Raw genomic sequence first — 24,131 nt, 5'->3', positions numbered from 1 at the left:
AAAGGGACACAGTGGAATGATCTCTTCTTTAATTCATAGTTCAATACCATTAGATAGTTTTTAAGAGCGCTGCAGCTGTGGCTACGAAAGAATCTCCAAATTTCTCCCCATGCTCAGAATGTTGAAAAGAGTTTTTCTGATTCTGAGAAAGCAACTCACTCACTGTGGAAGTTCCTTTGAAACTTACAAGTTTGATTTTTTTTTAACTGTGAATGAGTGAAATGGTTATCCTTCCACTGAAAGTACTAAATATTTTTGTAGGTGGAGTGTGACATCAATGATATTAACCATCAAAAGACTACTTAATAGTCGGGCCGGAGCACAGCAGTGTGTCGGACTGCCGGGCTGACGGCTCCACGGAAAAAAAAAAAAAAAAAAAAAAAGACTACTTAAACACCCAAGAATTTTTAGTCAGGATAGATGTATGACTCATATCTTATATAGGGGTGATATGAACAATATTTAACAGTCATTACAAGAACATGAATAACAGGAAGTCTCCATGCTTGCCAGGTCAGGTTGGTGGAGAAGCATCAGTAGGTTCAAAGCAGCAGCTGCTCAACAATTAACGTGGAAGTGTTTCAATATTTTAACGAGCATGTATTAGCCAATAATCAGCCTTCATCTTACGGGATTGTGGCTGGTCTGAGTTGCCAGGGACCCTAGAAATCATCTAGTCCTGAGGTTTTCATATTTATTCTTAAACTATGGTAACTAATAACTATAGTTTACTTGTAAACTTTCCTAAACCTTGTCAAACACTGCCGCTTAGTCTCTTTTCCATACTTTTGGTTTGGTTTCATGATATATGATCATGAATTTTAGAGAACTTAGCTGTTTATCTCTTTCTTAGAAGTCTTTCTGCTTTAAAAAACCTTTTTAAAATGATTGGCCATGGAGAATTATCTCTGCAGAGAATCTCCCATCTATTAAGTGAACAACTATAATCTCCTTTCTATTTCCCCATCATGGAGAACATATGCACGGTTAATCCAGAAGACTTGACTTAACCAAAAGTTTTAGTTTAACTTTCTGCTTCTTTAAGTCTTTTACCAGAACTGCACATAAATTCATGTTCTTCTTCTTCCCTTTCCCCTAATCTCCTGGGACAGGGTTTGCTGTGATTTGGTGGGAAGGACCTGACTATTAGAGTCTGAAGATTTTTGGAGAAGACAAACGAGGCAGTGCCTAGCAAGTACTTGTAATATATAGTAGTTGCTCAAAAATGTTGTTGAACCTGAGGTATAAGTGGGCAAAGAGAACTCAACAAGAAGGAAATGAAAGAAGGCAGATGCTATTAATAACTTATGTCCTGGAAAATCAGACTCAGTACACAGTGTCCATGAATTCACTCCCTCTTTTGATGGAACCCAGGGCATAGTAGGCATGATGCTGCACTGTGCTTATCTTATCCAGATAAAAAGTTCTGACACCTTTCCTGGGATCTTCCAATAATATTTTAGGAGTCCGATGCCAGGTTTTCCAAAAATTTGGCCAACATGGGACATTGTTTAACAACCATATCAAGGGGAAGTAGAAATATCATTCCTGTAATTTAACTGGACCTTCAGTTATAAAGAGAAAGAAACTTTTTCATTACATCAAGTGTAGACTGCATCATGAGAGAAAGAGATGGGGATAAATTTGGCATTTTGCAATAGGAAAGAAGCAATTAACAGAAATACTGCATTTGCAGTAAGAGAAACAGCAGTTGAAGTTTGGAAGGGGATCTGCTTACAAAAGGGCAGGAAAGAAAAGTGTTTTACAAATGAGATTTCTCTAGCTTCCAGAAATAGAGATAGTAGTTTACATACTCCTGCACATCTGTGTAGACTTGCAAAATGTGCTTTGCCTAATTCTTAGGTTGTAGTGTTTATGCGATTGGTATGCAGAAGACCAATGCTGTTTTAATATTTATGATGTTAACAAACTCCTGTCCCAGCCTCTGCGTATAATGGTGGATCAGGACAAGCACTAGAATTTCAAAGATCATTGAATTTAGGCTCACAAGGGAGACCTGATACCGACTCCTGTTCTTTGGGAGAAAAAAATCTCTTTTCTAGCTTCAGCAGAAAATGCTTTTATTTGCTAGGTAGTGTCAGTACAATGGTCACCAACCATATTGAAGGAAAAATTCCCTTTTGGAAACTACAGAATTCTGTGTTGAATGCTGGATTTAGATACTCAGATTCAAATATACTGCCAGGTTATTGTAAGTGTTTCTGCAGAAGAAAAGGACCTCCTTCCAGATGGAATGTCCCCCCTAGATTTTTCCCAGATTGTTTTTGTTATTTTTGCTTTTTTCAAAGGTTTTGCCTACTGCTGCAATTTCGCGTTCTTACTGTGTTTCTTCTCTTCCCCTCAGGATGTGTTGATTGTGTCCCCATGTTCAATTGCTAGTGCACAGTCATCTGTTCTTAGCTCCTGCTTAGTGGATGACTTTGTTCCACATCTTCCTGCAGATCATAAAAATCCTTTCCTGTTTCTGTGACAGCAAAGCCTCCTTTACTTAGCCTCTACTGCTGTGCATCCTGTGGCCCTTTCTGGGGATGAGGACTCCGTGGCCCTCTTGGCTGTCACATCCATGACCATCCTACCATCCCATTGCCTCTTCCAGTGTGGGACGATGTGTTAGCAAGGCTGTCACTCTAGTCAAAAGAGAGGGCTTTGCCCACTCTCTGGGTTTTCTGAGATTTCTTGGTGTAGCTAGCACTCCCATCTCTTTTAAAAATAACTTTCCTTAAACAGGAAAATTTTCTAAACCACTGAATGCATTTACCAATTTATTTCACTTTGGATCCAGTGATAATCTCTAACAGTATAATGAGTTTATATTGCCTACTCATAAAGAAGTGTGTGTGTGCAGTGAAAGGCTGCGTTTGGTAGCCAGTAAAGAGCTGAGGATCTCGAGCTCTGTGGCCGCGTAGCCTCAGCTCACCATTCACCAGCTCCCAGCTGCATCTGAGGCTGGGAGGACTGCGTGCTCCACCTCATGTGCTTGGCTGGAATTTAGTCCACACGTTTGAGGCATACACATTTCCACAGAGCTCCTCTCCAATCCTCGTTTGCTTTTCCTGTGATCCCCCGTTAGCGCTTGATCTGGGAATAATTTAAAAACAAATGAGAATAGCAGCTGGCAAGTGGGTGTTTCTTTTCCCTTCTCATCTTTCCACTTCAACCTCTTGTTTTCTGCTCCCTCTGTCCTCACCTTCTCTTATGTCTTAACTTCCCCTCTGTTCAAAATGGAAAGCTCTGTGGTGCAGTTACAGCCCATTCTGGAAGGGCTGAGAGAGGCAGGGCACCAAGCTGGATAGGTCATTTTCCTGGTCCCACATCCCCACAGGGCTCAGCTCAGAAGTCACCTTGAACAAGGCCCCCTGCACAGCCTCAGAGAAATGCCCGAGGAACTGAAGGAAGGCACGACGGACTGTCCTGTCCTGTGGGGAGAGTGCTATGCCTTTATTTTTTTTAAAAATCACTATCTTACAAAGAGCACGATTTAATTTGTTAAATACTAACATATAAAATATATAAATTTTTTTGTAAACTTCTTTTGGAATTTCTTCCTTTATTTAATACATTCCAAGCCCCTCCTCTCCAAAAGGAAAGGGAAGAGAAGAGAAGGAAGTGGGGAAAGGAGGGAGTGGGCCGAGGCTGGCCCTGCCTCCCCCGCTGAGAGGCCCTGGCTGTGGAGGAATGGGAACAGGGGAGGGACAGCCGACTCGGGGGTCCTCGCAGCGCCGCCGCCTGGGCGCTGGCAAGTGGCCCTCGGAGCCGTGCCCGCACCCGGATGGAAGGGGTGGACTGCAGGTCTTCCTGGTCTCCCCCAGAGGCAGCAGCTTCCCACGATTCTGATGGACCCTTTGAAGAAGCAGCGTGCTTAAAGTTAGGGCTTCACACAAGGAAGAAGAAGAAAGGAAAGGAAGAAGAACAAAAGGAACCTGATTATTTTCCCTGCCTTGCTCTGGAGATGCTTAGAGATGCTTAGAGAAAAAGCATTTGTCAAACATCACATGGAGCAGCCAGGTTTAGCAACATGGCTAAGTGAGGTTACCAGGAGTGAAGCCAAGCACGTGATGGGGGACTTAACTAAATTCTCCAGCAGAGGCCTGGGAGACAAGGTCTTTTGAGAAGCATTGACTGTATCAGGAATTGAAATGAGCTGGAGAGGCTGGTGAAAGCAGGGTTTCTCATGACAAATGCAGATGTGACCAGCAGGGGGTTTGCCTACAGGAAGAATACAGAAGGAGGTCCTTGGAGAGGCATCCATCATACCCACAAATACTTCCTTCAAAGCTACCTTTAAATAATAGAAAGTGCATGTTAATGTCTACAGACAATGGAGGCTCAGGACAGGCCTCCTCTTGTACTGTATGTGAAGTAGTAAGTGAGCCTCCGTGTCCGTTAAGAGGCCAGATGTCTGCAGGGACCGAGGCTGACTGTGAAACCCCAGCCTGCTTCTCACTTTGTCCGTCACAGCAATTCTGACCATGAATCATTTCCCAGCGCCCTTCAGGGTTTTCCAATTCTACACCCTTTGTACATCAACCAACAGTAGTTTCAACATTTTAGTAAGTTCTCCTCGCCAGCAACGTGAGTTAGCTGGTATCTCTGGGATCCAGGCCGTGGTAGGTGAGCAGGTTCAGGCATGGGCTGTAGCAGTGGGTGGGTTGGTCATATCTGAAATTCAAACCTTTATGCAGCATATTCCAGTGGCATTTATACTGATGTTCTCCTAAATCAGGTTGTCCACCCAGAAATCCAAAGCTAGGACAAAATGTTGATAAAATGGAAAGACTAACACCTGAGCAGGAATGACGGATGAGATCTTTGTATCACTGTGATCACAGAACGGAGAGTGTCTTGCCTGCTGAAAAGCAGGAGCCAAAGCAGAAGATATTCTGTGTTCCCTTTAAAGATGATTTAAGCACACAGCCCTTAGGCTAGCCAGTGCAGACAGAAGGAAAAATGATATTTGTGTGTTTCATTTATCTAGGGTTTACTGTGTACCAGGCATTTTACCCACTTTATTTCCTCTATTCCCCAAAATAATTCTACAAGATAAGGTATGTTCTGTCCATCTGGCAGGGGAGAATACTGAAGGTTTCTAACACAACTGGTAAGGGGCAGAACCAGAGCTCAGATTCTGGGCCTGAGTGCAGAACACTTGCTCCAGCCATCACAAGCCATGACCCCAGCCTTGAATTCTGGCATTCCTTTAGAGGAAAAATGGTGGAGAATGAGAATAGAGGAATTAGATCATCAGAGCCCAGGGTTGTAGTTAAGGACCTTCCTGAAATTCCACACCTAGGATATCTGAGGAAATAAAGTGACTTGTTGGTCATTCACAATTATGATTCCGTTCTCCAGAGAGGCTGTTTTATAGAAGGATGTCAGCCACCCTGAGTGGCACAATCAGATCCACTGTCCCTGCTGAGTGTTCAGCAATGCAATAGCAGCAGGTATCAGAACGAAGGTGGCCTTCACCCACCTAGACTGAGCCCATGTGGAAGGAGAGGCTTTGAATGGGTGGTAAGAAGGAATTCTTGGGTAGAAGGCTGGTCTGGGCAGCCAACAAGGAATGTGGACTCTCTACCTTAAGGTCTTTAAGAAGGGGTAGTAGGACACCACCTGTTGGGCATGGACTGAAGGCATGGGGTCAGATACTTAGCGTTCCCATCCAGGTACAGAATGTCTTATTTCTTTTGAAGCCTCCCATTCGTGAAAGCCCTGAGTAAAGTTTTCTTCTTCCTAAATACCTCTTCAACGTGACACTCCCTACTCAAGAGACATTAGAGGCTGCACCTCATTCATTGTGTCATTTTACTGGCTACTTGCCTATGTGTATTTTTGGCTTCACATAGATTGTAAGGTACCAGAGGGCAGGGGCCATTTCTTAAACTGTTTTAAAATAATTCTTCCCCAATGTATAATATTCATCCATTTAACAAATACTTCTTGAATGCCAACTATGCATCATATACGGGGTTTATAAAGCAGAATAAGGTTAGGCTCCAGTAATTAGAGAGCTTATATCTAAGACATACAGCAAATAAGTGGAATACACTGTGATTACCATTAGGCATATAGAGTTCTTAATGGGGAAAGAGTAGTTTTGCATTATGCACAGGTAGATTCTCAGTGGAATATTTATTGATATGAAAGTATATGCTTATGGAACATAGTAGTGAAAGATGCTATACTAAGGATTATTGGGGCAGCAAGTGTTCAATTTAGGTAGCAAAAAGCTGCCTGCTCATATCTTACTTATCCTGTGCCTTATAGGATCCTATAATTTTAAGGTTAGAAGGGGCTTTATGTCATTTAACTGGACCCTTACATTTTTACCAAGGAGAAAACTACGACCCAGAGAGGCTGGCTTGCCTCAGTTGACCACATCATCACAGTGGAAGCTGCATTTTCTCCTTCCTCCAACTCTTTCCTCCAAACAACATAAACTCGAAGGACCACAGGCTAATGCAGCATCCTTAATAACCCTAGTTATTGCCTTGATTGAGCTTTCCCTAATCAAAGCACAGCTCTCGTGGAAGGGAATTTCCAAAAAGCTGCCTGAGGCTGCTGATCAACAATTCATTTTTAGCATTTCTTTTTAAATCGCTCTAAGTCGTTGCACCTGGGTCACAGTGACAGCTGAATAAGGGGGCTGAGCGGCAACATTCGGGCACCAGGTTGGTGAGCCCCCTTTGCCATGTATATGCATGAGCTTTCCATTTGCATAAAGTGAAAAAGCATTGCTCCCATTAATCACCGCATTCATCTTAATAATTAGTGGCAATAATGTTGAAGAGCGGTGGTCTCCACATCGATCTCCAAGGCACCACGGGCTATTTCTGTTGCAGATGAATGATCATCAAGAGTGACAAGTTGATGTCTTTGGATCGACCACCCCAGTTCCATGTGCTTTACAGCCTGGCAGCTGGTCAGGAGGCTCCGGTGATCTGTGGGGCTAATGCTGTCCCTCTAACAAGTCCAGTAAAAAGGAGTGATGTGACACCTGGGAGGGGGCTTGAGAAAAAGTCCCTGACCACTTTAAGGCACTCTCTCTCAGCCATATGCATAGTAAACTAGCCGTAACTGCAAAGCAAGAGGCTATTTGTCATAAAGATTATGACTCCATGGTTAAGCACTTGAAAGGCTACCACTTGCTCTCAGACCTTCTCCATAAAAGATTGGCTTGGGGTCTGTAATTTGCCAATACTTCTGGGTCAAGAGAAAGCCGTTTCAGATCAGAAATGTAATAGAATGTTTTAAGGCCTGTGGTACAGTGCCAGAAAGGATGGAAGTATTAATAATTTTCATGGGATTTTAAAAAAGGCCCTATCAGGTAAAAAAAAAAAAAAAAAAACAGAAGTCACAAAGGAATCCACTTGAAGATTTGAAGAGAAACTACAAAGGACTTCATTAATATAAAAGGGAAGATTAGTCAGAGAACAAAAGAATAAGGAAGGAGGCAGCGAATGGAGAGAGGAAAGGAATTATAATAATGTAGACGGGGAGACTGGTGAGTGAAACTAGGGAGGAATTAAAACAAAGACTCCTCAACTTTTTAGATCCACGAGATCATCCTGGATATTTCTCCGTGACAAGAAGAAAACAAAGTGTGAGTGGCAGGGAGATTCGGGTTTTAGATGTAAATGTTTTTAAAATGTAACAACAATTACATTTCTCCCGAGGTCCTGGTTAGCAGAGAGCCTTTGCACAATGTTCAGATTGATTAGGGGAATCTGATAATACTTATTCTTTTGCTTTCTCAGCTCACTTTCATGGTAAAGGTTTGAACCTAATCTGTGAACTCTCATTCTGCCTTCACTGGAAGGTGAGGTTTGTATTATCTTTGAAAAATTGATAAAAAGCTCTTAGAGAAAATGCCAGTGTTTCCAAAGGCTATTTGCATAGAGATTTTTCAAATACTACCATCTCCTCCTCTCTCCCCAGTGACACTGTGTCCTCTGCATCCCTCCCACTGCCCTTAGGTCTCTGCTCTTGCACATTCCCTATGAGAGGGGCAACACATGGAATCTGGTCAGTGTCTGCACATAAATCATCTTGGAGGAAGAAAAGGTTTAATTTATTCAACCATCTCCCTATTTTGTACACAACTGGTCAACCTCAGTAATTCTTTTTCCAAGGTATATGGGTGGGGGGCCATGTGTGACGTGTGGTCGCATGAATGGCTTTTTATGAAACACAGCTGACTCAGCTTTGGGGGCATGGTGCATGTCTCTCAAAACTGAGCACTTGGAGGATTTTTGTTTGTTCCTGCACATCCTTTTCTTTTCAGTGTCACCTGATTTTGGTAGCTAGAGAAAGACTTTGTCACATCTCTGGGCTGAGTTTTGAAGGGAAATGAAGGGTCCAGTTGTAAAACATCTAATAAACATGGATGTGAGTAAACACCAGGGTTCACACTTGTCCTTCTAAATGAAGTCTATAAAGATCAGGCCTTGCACAATCCTTTGAACCAATTCCCATTCCTCACTGGGATAAAGGATGCTGAAAAGAAGTGTCTCTTAAATACAGGTTTGGGAACAGGACAAGGACACTGGGATGTGAACAATAGCATTCCTCAAGAGCCCTTACTGTGTGGTAGCAAGGAGGGGATAGGAGGGGTGCTAAGTAATGGCAGGATCTGGCTTCTTTGACCCCCCCAAATTATACCATTTGAGACAACAAAGGAAGAACAGAATGAGGGGTCGTTGATTTGTTCATTCTGAACTTGGAGTAGGCGGACGCTCCTCAGACAAAAGACTGCATTCCGAGGGTGCAGAACGCTTGGCTTCCATTCTGGGTAAGCTCTGAGCAATTTTGCAAGGCTCAATTTCCCCCTCATGTCTTCCTGCCCAGTGTGTCTTGCTTCTCCTGGTTCTTTTGCCCTGCTATCAGTTTCTGGAGTGTGCCTGGGGGTTTTAATTGGATTATCTGAAATGCATTTCTGACACTGATTTGGTTACATTATATTCTATTCTGTTATCAAACAAATTTGCTGTCAGACAAAAGATCAATGTTATTGTAATGTCCTACTTGATGGATTAAATAGGGTATTATTCAACTCTTATTAAACAATCAAGAAAAACACACTGGGACATGCTTTCATTCACAGCTGCTAACAAATACAGTGTATGTGATCTGTGATTAAGAAACAAAGCAGGAGCAGTTATTTTCAGATTAATTAAACAAACAAGTAGGATTTAGGGACCAGGATTTTTAAAACCCAGTACAATTCTCTGAAACATGTTTGGAAAAGGACATAATTTACTTTAACTACATGAGTGAACACTTAAGAATATAAAATCTTTCAGTGACGCAATTCTGGATTAATTGCCCGGAACTATCGCAGAGCCATAAACAAAACTGTTCCAGGGATGGACCTTTCAGGGGAATTTTTTTCCTTGTGAGTAAATGTCCATTTAGAGAGCTTTTCTAAATTTAGAAGCAATGTTCATCAATCATTTATAATAAGCATCGAGTAACTGTACTCAGCCACTTGCCCAAGATGCACCCCCGTGTGAAGACTGCTCCCCTCAGAGTGCTCGCATTGCTGGACGGGCAGTCACTCCATTACCAGGCCCTGACCTTTGTGTTTCTCAGACTTTGCTCTCAGGATGCCCAGAGAAAGCAAATATTAAATCAGTTGAAATCCCTCTCTTATCTCGGCCTGCCTGGCTCTCTATTATCTTTAACCTCCCCCCACCCCATCCCCATTGCTTGGCTTTACATGCAGTTGGCTACATTTTGGCTCCTTCTGTCTGATGCTGTTTCCGCTAATGGCTGAAGAAATGGAACATTACACCATTTAACGTGTGTGGGTCACATTAATCACAGAAAATTCTTTTAATGTCTCAGAAGTAACTGTCAAACTGGACATACTGAATCTATTTAAACTAAAGCATGCCATTTTTTATCTACAGTGATCTTTAATTCCCATAAAAGGGTCAAGAAAATGTGATTAAGTGACAGTTTTAAAATGTACTATAATATTAAATAGCTTGATTAAGTGACAACTATAAAATGTAATACAATATTAAGTATCTGGCTATGTCCCAAAAGAACTTTAAAGTATTTTTGAACGGTTTGGGAATTCACTAACCCATAATGGGTTACTAAGGAATTTCTTTTCTTCTTCTTCTTTTTTTTTTTTTTTTTTGGTGGGGCCATAAAAATAGTTGAACTTAAAACACACACTAGAAAGACAAAAACAACAAAAGCTCACAGCATTTACAGGTAACGGAGTTGCGGAGTCTCTCTTTGGAGGACCAAAGACCACGTTTTTAGCAATATGGAGTGATCATTTTGGGAGTCTGAATTTACCAGTGCTCGACTAGAATGCCTGTAACACAAAGAACAGAGTCAGAAGTAGTTGTGGCAGACAGACCTCACAACTGGATGGGGAGACCACAGGCTAGTCAGTGACCTCTCAAGTTACCGCCCAGGGGCCGGTCATCCACTCCCCTGGTGCCAGGCTTAACCTCATTTTGTATGTCTCAGCCTCTGTGGGGCAGGGTGGGGAGGGGTGCAGGCAGAGTAGTAAGCATAAACTTTGAGCTCAAGTGCTCTAGCTTGGCAGCTGTCTCCAGGACAGTGAGTGAGTGGAGATGCTGAAATATAAGGTGGGGCCCTGCACAAGGATCCTCACTATGTCTGGACTTTAATGGAGGGACTGTCAAGGGACTGGCGAGGACAGTTCCATGTCATGCCGAGGATAAATGTCTGATCAGATGCCCAGGCCAAATGATGACGGTTTATGCCATTATTCAGTCAATTTAGTAGCCCTTACACCTGATTATTTGATCATATCTTAGCCTGGGTTACCCCAGAAAGCAGAACTTGAGGCAAAGGGTTTTGTGCTGATGATTCAGTTAGTGGGTAAAACCCCAGGGAGGCAGAGTGAGGGCAGAGGAGAGTGAGGTAGAGAGACCAGTACAAGGGTGTTTTATCCTGTGGCTGCTACTGATTGCTTGACTGTCCCCCAGGAAACCATCCAAACTGCATAACCGTACAATCCATCTAGGAGGAGGAAGACACTACCAGCTCCTGTTTCTCATGGGTCAAAGTTTTTCTCCATTGCACATTAACTCATCACTCCCAGTGGCATTCGGGTGGGGGCATGGTCTGTACAACAGGGAGTTGCCAGGTCAGGGGGCGCCCTTGTAGAGCTAGTTGCTACTGTGGCATCTGAAACAAGGGGAGTCTGAGGGGATCTGAAGTAGCACAAAAGAGGGTCCCTGTCCCGGGCAGAATTAGGAGGGACACTCTGCAGGGAGTCACAGTCACCAGGACGTCCCCATGTGCTCCTACTCAGAGGCCCGCAGTTGAATGTTGAAGTGTCTTCCTGACTTTTGTCCCAAGCATAAGCACCTTGCTGTCCCCCAGGAGATTCTGGGCTGGATGCCTCGACAGCTACATGCTGCTCTTCTAAAATTTGTAAAGTAGTTAATAAGTTTTGCTAATGGTGAGCAAGTGGTTGTGGCTAGAATTGTGGACATGAGCCATGTGCTCCTGAGAGCCTCCCAGTGCCCCATAGAGAAAAGGGTTGATTTGAACTTTTAAGGGCTCTCTCCAGGAGAAAGGTAAGAAGCTATGCTAGATACCACAGTGGGTCCCATCATGACAGAGACAAATAGCCACGACACATTTATACAGGCTCACTCACTCTCGGGGTGATGAGGACGCTTCATTTGGAAGATTTGCTCGTCCACCTAATAAATCAGTGAGGAAAGTGTCCCTGATATTTACTTGGGACTCTCTTTCCCGTCTGCATTTCATTCCATCCCTCCAATTGCTCACCCTCGCACCAGGCTACATAAATCTCTTTTCTTTCTTCTGCCCCTTTGTCAACCATTAGCCCGCTCCCCCTCTGTCACTGTTTCACCAGACCATAGATGTAACTCTTCTAATCTTCCCTGATAAATCAGCCTCTCGGAATCACTCCTTGTTGCTCCCTCAAACTCCCTGGAGCTGGAATATAGGGCTCTGAGCGCCTGGCGCAGACGTTTCTTTTATAATGGGCCCTGAAAGGTTGTCAGCTGCAGATAATTAGGATCTCACTTCCCGCCATCGAGCTGCATATATCTTCCATGCAAAGAACCCCCATCACCTTCAAAAGAATTAACACATGCACAGGAGATATACGAGGGGGCTGGGTGGAGGATGGAGCCATCTCTTCTGAGGGCCAAAACTGCTTCGTGTTTCCTGTGAGAGAGAAGCAGTGTCTTTTATGGTAAGAAGCTCATGCCATGAGTCTGCATTGTGCAGCACAGAGTAGCAAGAAGAATATCTTTTAAAGTTAATTATTTTATAATAGTGTTGTACCTTTATGCTCTCCTCTCTCTCCCTGTTGACCTAAAATGTAGTCTTGTGATGAATGAAAACTCAAGTATATTTTGTCTATGGTTGTTATGTTCTAATGCTGATGATACCTGGTCCGCATCATTGTTAGACAGGCTGTTCAGGTTTTCTCTAACAGTTGCTGAGAAGTATCAGGGATACGGCTTCAGGAAAGCTGGGTGGGCTGTCAAAGATGTGACATGAGAACACAGGGTGGCCACAAACGCAGCCTGGCACAGAGAAAATTCTCCTCAGGCAAATGATCCATGAGATCTCAGGGTCTGCTATGGTTGGGGGCAGGGGCAATATTCAGAGTACAGGAAGAAATCAGGTGGGATGGGTCCAAGACACTTTCCTCCCACATCTATCAGAGCACATTTCTTTTTATACATGCTGCATATTCATATTCTATTAAGGTTTTATATTTTAAAAAAGGGAAAACAAGTTTGGAAACTTCTGATTCCATTGCCTTGTACATGAGGAAAGAGGCCCAGGGATGTTAAGGTCACATGGCTTGTGACCTTGGTCACAAGACTAAGGTCAAAGCCAAAGTCAGGCAGAATACAGACCCCCCCAAGCCTGGGGTTTTTCGTCTGTCTGTACCACTGTCCTGCCTCAATGTTCATCATGTTCTTGAGTTCTGTATTGGGATCATTAGGAAATAGGCAGGCCTGTACACTCCCAGGGAGTAATGCAGATGGTAAAGTGCTGTTTGTGGTCTGTGATGCTGCCACTGACCTGTGCACTTGGAGTGATTTTTGTGGTGCTAGGGACAGATGTGCACTGAGTCACCTTCATAGCGGCCAGCATCTGAAAGATGATTGGTGAATCTCAGGGGTGTGACCTTTGACCATGATCCCCAACTAAGGGAACTAATTCCTGGAAGGAGGAAAGCATGACTCGTCCTGGGCCTCAACAGGGTCACTGCTGGGACCAGAGCTAGACTGAATCACAGCCATCCCAACCCATGCCTTTTAAAGCAGAGGATACTGAGGCCTGGAAGGGAAAAGTGGTTTTCCCACTTGGGAAGGGAGTTCAGGACTAGTGGGCAAAGGTATTGATTCTTCTTTCTGGGTGGCTGGAGCTTGATTTTTCTACTTTTCTTCTTCCCTTCCTACTGGGACAAGTCCAAGACAGTAATGTGGGTAAGTGTGTCAGCTCTGCAGACTAAAACTCTCCTTGGGCTGGCCCTCCTAAGGTCTGGTAGGGAGACAGAAAAGGGCATACAGGAAGTTGTCTTGTTTGCTTGCTTCTGACCCTAGTCTGTGCCCTTTCCTCAGGTCTTAACTGCATTAAAGATGGTGGTTCTACATCAGTATGCTAATTCATTTTTCTTACTTCATTTGATTCAGAACTTGGGTCAGGAAGAGGCTCAACATCCTACTTTCTGGAACTTGTATTCCAGCAGTCTGCTGGTTGGCACTTCCATGAATCTAAACTAACTTCCCTGTGGAGAATGGAGCCAGCTATAATTGTTCTTAATAAGAAGCCCAGTGATTGGCATCATTCACTGAAATGCGTGAGGACAAAGTCATAGTGGGTTTTGACTGAGGTTCCTTTTCTATGCAGGGTTTTTAAAAAAATTTCTTTAGAGTAAAACGTGAAACAAATGGGAAGCCTTGCTCCCACCAGAACTTAAAATACCAACATCTGTATCAAAGAATATATTCAATTTGATAAGTCAGTTCAAAGTGACCAGGAAATAACAACAAGAAGCCAGGCATGGAAACCAGCATTTGGAGTTTGGAGAACATTAAATACCATCTGTCCAAGGGTTATTCTCCAAAATCCTCAAGTTCTGAAACATTTTTCCTCCTCTTCTGTTTTTTCTTTCTTGTCAGACATTCATTTATTTTTAGAGATTCAGAGGGTTTTCTCTGATTAGGTCAAGGTGTCTCATAAAAAAGCAAAAAAGGGGTTGGCTTAACCAGAAAACATCATGGCCAAAGGTAGGCTGGACAAGGGACAGAAGCTCTGGGGAGCATGAGAAGAGGGCAGTTAATTAGGTTGAAGGTATCTCTGAGAAAGTCCCACTGCTCTGGAAAGTCACTTGTCATTGAGCAAGGCAACAATTTTAAATATGTTTCCTCTTCTGGAAGGGTACTGATAACACCTATCTCACTGAGTTGATGTCAAGATAATATGAGAATTATGGTTAACACTTAGTGAACTGGAAAATGTTATAAAAATATAGAATTAGGAGTGACTGTTCAAAACCCTGAAAATATCACAGCTTCTTGAAAAAGTAGGTAATAAGTGATGGCATGTTGTCAGATATTTGTAACTCCATAGAAAGTGCAAAGCACAAATAAGGCTTACTCTGAGGGTGGGTGCTGATTCTGAGTGGCTCTGTTATCTAAAAAATATAAACTTACTAAGAGCAAACAATGTATCTGCTACTCATTAAATAGTGCCCAGCCTTCCACCATCCCCAGAGGAGCATGTCCTTAGGTCCCTTGAAGATGGAGAGGGCTCCCATACATGCAAACGGCCGGAGGGGTGCCAGCACCTGCAGTAGTGAGGTTTCTGCTCTGCCACAGAAACACACTAAAGGAGAAGCTGAGGAATGATGGGAATTGGGTGGGGAAGATCTGACTTGACTTGATTCCCATGTCAGGTCAGAGTAGGGGCAGGGACTTTAGTCTTTTGCCACTAGACTAGCTTGGTGTTGATTATAATTGAATTTAAATAGTATTAAAATTCAACAAAGATAGGGTACCTCCCAGAATGCAGATGTTTATTCACTCCACAAATATTTACTGAGCACCTAGTATGTGTGGATTGCTAGATAGGAGTTGGGAAGGCAAAGCTATGAAGTGAAGGGAGGGCATGCTGCCAGGACAGCAAGAAGGCAGGCACTGTCTCAAATTAGGGCATGATCTGCCTGTCACACAAGTGCTATAGGAGCTGCTCTACAGTTCTCTTTAAGTAGCATAATCTATGTGGCTTCATTCTGAAATCTCAGACAGGTAAGACTTTTCACTTTTTGCCTGTCATCCCACTTGTTTCTTATGCTCCTTTTTTAATAAATCAGAGAAAATTGTTTACTTTCCAGTGCCATTTTAACTTGTTACTAGCGAGCATCTGGCCTGGGTATTTTGCATTAGCATGAAAATTCAGGAGGCTTCAGAAGGAACTACCTACAACCGAGCAGTGAGAGAGCCACTTCGTTCCCTTGCCAGACAATGTGTGCTGCGTGTCTCCAGTGTAAATAAAATGATGATTCAGAGAATGTTCCCCATTAATGAGTATCTGATTTAGAATAAAATAAAATCCATGCTGGGAAGTTGATGAGTTTGATTTTGCTGAATTGCTTCTAGCATGAAACTCATATTTATTGGTCCTTTCTCTTTGACACTTGTCACCAGTCATCTGCTGTTCTTTCTGCTGAGTGGAAAGGGAGAGGGCTTGCAGGTTGATTTTAGTTCCCTGTAACTGGAGGTGACATTTGAAAGCCCAAAGCTTTGAAAAGGTAGGTGATTATTAAAATGTAATTGGTTTCTGTTTTCCTGATTATGACCTCCTGGTCTTGCAGTTTGCTGCCTGGGACACAGGTGGGGGTGTGTCTTCCCAACTTAGGGAGCATTTTAGACCATATTAACCACCTACTTGTTCAGCTTCCCTAATTGTTTTCAATAGTGGATATGCTGAAAAATCAAGATACAGAGAGAAGTTGTGGAAGGTAATCTGGATGCCTTTAATGAAGGAGGAGGAGGCATAGGGAGGAAGAAACAAGAAAAGGGAGGAAGGGGAGAATGGAGGGAGAGAGAGAAAATAACACATAATTAGGGAAAAAAAAACAGTTAAAAACAATTTCTGGAGAAGGCTATTTCCCAGAAAAGCAGTACAGTTCACTCTGAGCATTACACTTGCCTTAACCACGCATAAAAATCAGCAGTGATTTACTTCTACCCATTCTCTGTTGGTTCCTAGTTAGGCTCCAACCTGCCACCCCAGTGTGCTCACTGAGATAACAGTGCCTGGGTGTATTATGGAGCCCACGAATCACAATCCAGTGAGAAAACAGGTGTACTGGGGACAAATGATGAGGTCCCTGTAGTGAGGACTGGCATTCGTAATCATCAGCATGCAGAACACAGTGCCTTCTACAAATGCTCCTGGAAACGACCGCTTAATTTCCCTGAGCAGGGTGTGGGAATTTGGCAAGCTGGGGCAATGAGCAGGAGCTCTGAGCTTGTTCATGGGGTGAAGTTTCTTTGTCTATGGAAGCTTCTGTCTTCCCATATATAAAGTGGGACAAATACCCATGTCAAAGGAATAAATAAATAAGGCTTCTCAGTATTTACAGTAATTCCTAATACACTGTGCATGCCAGATATTAGTTATGAGGTTTTTCCAAAGGATATTTAAAAAATTCTGTCTATTGGTATTTCAACAGACAATTCAGAAATTTTAGTTCAGGCAAACTCCAAGAGAGGATGTATTCTGCTACATATAGGCTGTTTCTGGAGGGACAAAACAAAAGAATTCATACCCTTTATGGCTGCATTCTTATGGGCCATTCATTTGATAATTGATCTGTGTTCATGAATCTCAGACCCATCACCCCTTCCTAACCCTCCCTGTAAAGCAGTATCGATTTAAAAGCTACCAAGTCATTATCCCTTCTTCTGAATTGGGCAAGGTATACACAGAGTTAGAGTCTTCACTTAAATGCAGATAGAGACTAGATGGAATCCACATCGCTCTCTCCAGTTTCAGGTCAGATGTCCTCAGACCCCAAGGGCACAGTTTTGTCCCTCAGGAGGCTCTTCTGCAGAGCTGGATGGACAGTATGGGATCCTCCCAGTTCTCCTGTGCGGCTCCCTGGATGGCTCAGCCCTTCCCTGCTACACACTGCGGCTGTGCCACAGACTGGGTCGGGAATCCCAGGAAAAGAGCATCACACAGGCTCCGGGAGGGAACTCACATGCAACAAAAGCCAGCCTCTCCATGAAATTGGATCCATCTCTGTCTCTGTGGGGCCCAGTGGCAGTTGAATGTGCTTATAAATGACATGAATCACTTGCAGAACCTCAAGAAACAATTAACTCAGATTGAAAATAGCTGCTAAGGTTTCACCTCCTTGTGTATTTACATCCCTTTGCTTCAGCTTTTAGTCCTGAAAAAGAGAGGATTAAAATTGTTTTGAGGGCCCAAATTGCAAGAAAGTCTTTAGCTGTGGCATCTGTTTCACATTCCATGCAATTTGAATACTCACAGATTTGCTTTCTTAAAATAATTGTGTAATTATTTCTTAAAAAAAATGTATCTGAGACATCAATCTTGCAGTGTAGAGTGGGTCAGTTGGTTTCAGTACAGAGGGAGGGGGATAGGTGATAGACAATAGATACATAAACAGATGAAAGCCTCAAAAGAATCTTCTAGAAAGAAACCAGGCTGGCAACAAAGGTGACTTTCCATTTTAATTTTTTTAATTGAAGTATAGTTGGTGTGCCTTATTACATTAGTTTCAGGTGCATAACATAGTGATTCCACATTTATATACATTACAAAATTCTCACTATGATAAGTGTATTTACCATTGTCACCATACAAAGTTATTACAACATTATTAACCCTTTTCTATGCTGTACTTTTCATCCTTATGACTTATTTATTTTGTAACTGGAAGTTTGTAACTCTTAATTCCCTTCACCTATTTCTCCTATCCCTCTACCTTCTTCCTCTCTGGCAGCCATTAGTTTGGTCTCTGTATGAGTCTGTTTTTGTGGGGGGTTTTGTTGTTGTATATATTCTACATATACATGAAATCACATAGTGTATGTCTTTCTTTGCCTTATTCACTTAGCATGATACCTTTTGGGTCCATCCATGTTGTCATGAATGGCAAGATTTCATTCTTTTTTGTGACTAATATTCCATTTCTCTCTCTCTCTCTCTCTCTCTCTCTCTCTGTGTGTGTGTGTCTGTCTTATCGTTTACTTGCCTGATTGCTATGGTTAAGACTTCCAGTACTATGTCAAATGAAACAGCTAGAATGGACATCCTTCTGTTATTACCTGACCTTAGAGGAAAAGCTTTCAGCTTTTCACTATTGAATATGATTTTAACTCTGGTTTGTCATATATGGCCTTTATTATGTTGAGGTACATTCCTTTTATCCACTTTGTTGAGAGTTTTTATCATGAATGGGTGTTGAATTGTTTCTAATACTTTTCAGCATCTATTGAGATGATCATATGATTTTTATTCTTCATTTTGTTAATGTGATGCCTCACATTGATTTGTAGATGTTGAACCATCCTGCATCCCTGGAATAAATCCCACTTGATTCTGGTAAATGATCATTTTAATATGTTATTGAATTTGATTTACTAATATTTTGTTGAGGATTTTTGCATCTATGTTCTTCAGGGATGTTGGGTAATTTTGCTTTTTTGCAGAGTTTTTATCTGGTGTTGGTATCAGGTTAATTGTGTTCTTATAGAATGAACTTGGAAGCATTCCTTTCTCTTCTGTTTTTGGAATAGTTTAAGAAGGATAGGCATTGACTCTTCTTTAAATGTTTGGTGGAATTTACCTGTGCAGCCATCTGATACTGGACCTTTGTTTGTTGGGAGTTTCTGATTACTGATTCAATTTCATTGCTAGTAACTGTTCTCTAAATATTTTCCATACCTTCCAGTTTCATTCTTGGAAGATTGTTATGTTTCTAGTAATTTGCCTATTTCTTCTAGGCTGTCTAATTTGTTCGAATAAAATTTTCATAGTAGTATCTTACAATCCTTTGTATTTCTGTGGTATTGGTTGGAACTTTTCTTTCATTTCTGATTTTGAGCCCTCTCTCTTTATTCCTTGTTTCCTTGATGTGTCTGGCTGAAGGTTTATCAATTTTGTTTATCTTTTCAAAGAACCAGCTCTTATTTTCATTGATTTTTTTTGGCTCTGTTTCATTTATTTCTGCTCTGATATTCATTATTTGCTTACTTCTACTAACTGAGGGCTCTGCTTGTTCTTTTCCTAGTTGCTTTAGGTGTAACATTATTTGAGATTTTTTTTCTTATTTATTGAGGATGGCAATTATTTTTACAAACTTCTTCCTTAGAACTGCTTTTGCGGTGTCCCAAAGATTCTAAACTTTTGTTTCCATTTTCATTTGTTTCAAGGTATTTTTTGATTTCCTCATTGATCCATTGATTGTTTGGTAGCATGTTGTTTAGCCTCCATGTGTTTGTGTTTTTTCTAGTTTTTTTTTCTTGTAATTGTTTATATAAGGGAGCTATGTAAAAAGCAGTTAAGACCTCCTTTCTATGCTTACAGGATTCAATGTTTTACAAATGTCTCTGTGATGATGTTTTTATGCATTGAATCTCATGGTAGATTTTTGTTTGTTTCATTTTGTTTTAGTATTTTTGCCTTTAAAGAGAGCTGGCTTTTTAATTATCACTACCATGTACTGGGTGGTTGGGACTCTCCTGATCATAAATAAACTTTACCCTAGTTATATTTGTCCTTAATTGGAATTGACACAGTGATTGATCATATAGATTTTAGAGAAATGGCTAAGAAATCTATTTCAAGTATCCATATATATATTTTTCAGGGTATACTGGGGAAATCCTTTTCACTGTAGTAGAATCCTTCACAAAATGGCTCTAAAAACTCCTAGTTCTACCACATGGAAACTAGAAGAGACTTTTGCTCACAATACATTTTTCATTATATCATTGGGTTGAGGGAATTTGTAGGTAGGGATCTTATTTGAGTTGTCACCACCATAGCTCATCACCCTCAAGAAGAAGGCCAATTTGAAGGGAAAAAGGAAAGACATTCTAATAATTAAATCCCCAAGTAGAAACTCATAAAAAAATTTTGCCTAATTTTTTGTCATTCAACATGTACCTTCAGGTTTCATGAAGGGAATGAATTATGTTGAATTAACATTGAGGGCATATTTTATGACTTCTTTTGACTATCTCTTGACAGGTAAGATGAAGATTTACATAAGCAAGAAAAGCATTTTCAGTTTTGCCTTTGTATTTGTATGTATGTGTGCAGGTTTCCATGGGGACAGCCTCCCTTCAGTCCATTGCGTGGATGAATTTGGCATTGCCTGTTATGTGGGCTATTCCCAAGGACACCTTCAACCTGAAGGCTGATTGAGTAGTCTAAGCAGTACAATCCTCATCCATATCCTAGGCTATCCTCTTCTGTGTAGTGCAAGTTCAAGGATTCCTTTGGGACACAAGATATTATCCAAGCTTTCTTCCTTAAGTGATCAGGAATCTCTCATGGGCAGACAAGCTCCACTCGCTAATTTATTCCTTCAACATCTCTCCAGTGCCTACTTTGTGCCATAGTAAATGTCTTCAAAATGAGGATGGCTCAAGAGGTATATTATTAAAACTTAGAATCTACTATCCTATCTTAGGGCATGATGGGATGTGACTCATTTTACTGCAGTCACATAGGGCAGCCTGGAAGGTGCTGGATTGGACTTTAATCTACCTCCTGGAATGGACCAAATGCTAGAAACTCCAGGTTGGTGAGTAAAATATGGCATCAGAAGAGCAAAGCAATAGCAGGTTGTGATAGATACAGTAAGGTGTCAAGTAGAGAAGGCCCTATAATCCAGGGAAGTCTGTTAGCAACTTGGGTCCTAGCTGTGAACTCAGATTCAGGAGCAGGACCTCTGTTGAGAGGAAGAAGAGAAGCCAACAGGGATGGACAGGGTCCAGAGGCCTAGGGAACAACTTCATGCAGAGGCCCAGCTACTCAACATAGGACATAGAGGAGCCTGAGTCTCTGAAAGAACAACAATGCCCTTCCTTGGAAATACAGGGACACAAGTTGCCAGCCACAGTAGAAGCAAGAGATTTGGGGTAATCAGTCTTGAGCTAAAATTGCTTAAATTCAACTCTGCAAAGATCAAAATTATTTCTTTGGGGTTCATGAAGCTGAGGCTATAGGTATGTGGTAAGTGTCTTAGGGGGGTTAGGTAGGAGCTGGGCAGGGCCTACCAGTACCATCAGCTCCTCATGTGTTTCTGTGATCACAGAAATGTAATTAATGTTTCAGGCAGATTCCATCAGGAGATAAGTTTAATTAGACTGGACTCCTGGAAAAACTACAAGACAGTACATTTAAATCTTCTTTCAGATTGGAGAAGCAGACAGTTCCTATTTCAGAGGCTCTGGCTTCCTGTGTAAACAGGGATTTTACCTTTGTCCCCAAGTAAAGGAAAGGAAGTAGGAAATGACCCTAGAGGAAGCCATTAAAGCCTGATACAAGTTAAGGTACAGATTAGGTATTTGCCAACCTGTAGCGGGACCTACTCTTCCCAGAATGCAGTGGTCTTTGCACAGTCAAGGGCTAGCTGAAGAAAACTTTTGTTGGTGCAAGCCCTACCACAGAGTACAGAGGAGATACTCCAGTCACAGGCCTGTGGGCCAAGCAGGCAAGACCCTCAAGTAGCAATAAAACAAAGTGCCAGCAGGTTCTTCACCCACCTGAGCAACTGGAGTCAACATTCAAAGAGCCCAGCTGTGTCTCTGGTGACAGGCGACTGTTCACAAGCTCTCCAGAGCATGGAGTCATCCAAGTAAAAAGATCAGTCTGTGGTTGACTGCCTGTAAAGCAGAAATGCTGAGTGCCCAGCAGTAGCTTAAAGGGCTGGATGAAGATAACAGGTACCTGCAGTTTCCCGAGAGGGGAGAGAGGCCCTTCGTGCTGGAGGAAGTTGCCCAGCTTCAGAGGCTATCGATGGCAAGAGTAGTTGTCATCATCTTTACCGAGAGAGCCAGTATGTGTGGCAGCCACTGGTCTCCCTGGGCTTTGCCCTGCCTCTTCTGTCCCAGAGAAGTCACACAGCCAGCCCTGGGATGAAAGAGGATCTCAACTATTACATACTCTTAGGACTTGAGTCGATCATTTTTAAGGTCCCTAAATAGATATTTATAAGTGAGGTTTCCCTTTTGGACTGTTGTTATAACTTTCCTGGTTTATAAAGATTCTAAAAAAGGTATCTTAAACATTCCATATATTTATCCACATCCCAGGCTGAACAGCTACAGCAGATAAACATCCTGGCCTGGCCTGCCCCTTGCTGATGGCTGGGTTCTGCAGCTCTGAGATTGTGAGGTAACTAGCTTTTCACTATGAAATTCTAGAATTCAGGGTCTTTATCTTCTCATGCTGGACTATCTTAATGCTCCAGACTGCAAGGAGTTCAATGCAGTGTCAAAAGATGCTCAGAGTAGGAGAGGATATTATGATAATAATCCTTAACACCTTCCTAAGACCTTTGACTTTTTAAGTATATAGCAACATCTAATGGCTCTGCTTGATTCTCAGCAATTCCATGGAGAAATTCAGGTCAAGTCATTATTATTACCTCAGTTGTTTGAGTGAGGAAACTGAAGCCCAGAGGGGTTGAGTGACTTGCCTGAGGCCACATAGCTAGGACTCAGGTGGGCCTACACAGTTCAGTGCTTTTCTCAGCACACTGTGAAAGCTCCTGAAAGCAAAGGCATGTTCCAGAATCCTGGTGGTTTGCTTATTCAGACTGTTCTTCACATCCCTCACCCCTGCGTCATGGAGAATATGTGAGCAGGGTTGTTGGCTTTGTGTCCTAGACTGAATCCCTCAGGGCTGCTGCTCCCCAAGGATTTTGTTCCCTGTTCTTCACTCTCTTTCACTTCATTCACAGCTTTAATCCTAGGCAAGAACCTTAATTGTATTTAAGCTCTCACTTTATGTTAAATTCTATGGAAAACACTATTATTAGCTCTTTACTAATTCTAACTCATTTATTCCTCACAATAACCCTATGATGGAAAAACTACTATCATGTCTACTTTACAAGTTTAAACCAAGGCCCTTAAGCAGGTGCCTAAGATCCCACAGCTGGAAAGTGGCAAAGACAGGATAAAATTTAAGTCGGCAGGCCTGAGGGTCTATTGTCTTAATCACTACACTCTGTCAGTGATTCTCCCACCACAGTGTGCCTCAGGTCTCTGGAGGGTGTTAGGAAACCCAGATTCCTCTCAGGTGCAGATTCAGTAGATTTGGGGTGGGAGGCCTGAGAATTTGAATTTCTGACAAGCAATGATGCTGAGGCTGCTGGCGGGGATTCCACACTTTGAGAACAACTGATCTATGGAATCCCAGTGCTTGAAAGGGAACTGGGTAAGTTTTTGAAAAATGAGAACTCCAAGGCTCCATTCCTAGATATTTTGATGTAATACATTTGGGAGGGGGGTCTAGAAACCCGTGGCCTTAAAAAGTTCCACTGGAGATTCTGATGAGCGAACAGGTTAATTTCCTAGAGACTCAGTTTTCTATCTAGAAAATTAGCATAAAATCAGTCCACATACACAAGGTGGACTAACTCAAATGAGCAAACCATTGTGAAAGTGCTTTGCAAAAAGCTCCAATTAGAAGCAGTTATCGTGGTGGTTAAGCAGTTTGTTGAGGATTTTGTAGGTCAACCAGCCTGATTTTCATTCCAGCTCTCCATTTTCACCTGTAAGTTCTACCTCTAAAATGGGAATAATATACAGTGTTTTTGTAGATTCCTTGTGAAATAATGCTTTTATTGTGCTTTAGCGAAGAGTAAATGCTCAGTAAAAATTAACTTTATGTAGTTTAAAAATAATTCATTGTATTTTAGTGTTCTTTTTTTCATGCTGATAGCTGTGTTTGTAAAACATGTCTGATTAATGCATCCTGATAGACCTCTTCTTCACTTCCTAAGAGCCCATCTATTCCTTGAATTAGTCCAGTTCTTTATTTGCTTCATTATATGTGGCCAGTCCTCTTTT

The sequence above is a fragment of the Manis javanica genome, chromosome 1 (assembly GCF_040802235.1).
Source record: "Manis javanica isolate MJ-LG chromosome 1, MJ_LKY, whole genome shotgun sequence".
NCBI lineage: Eukaryota > Metazoa > Chordata > Mammalia > Pholidota > Manidae > Manis > Manis javanica.
The sequence above is the reverse complement of the archived record's forward strand: the minus strand, read 5'-3'. Positions refer to the sequence as shown.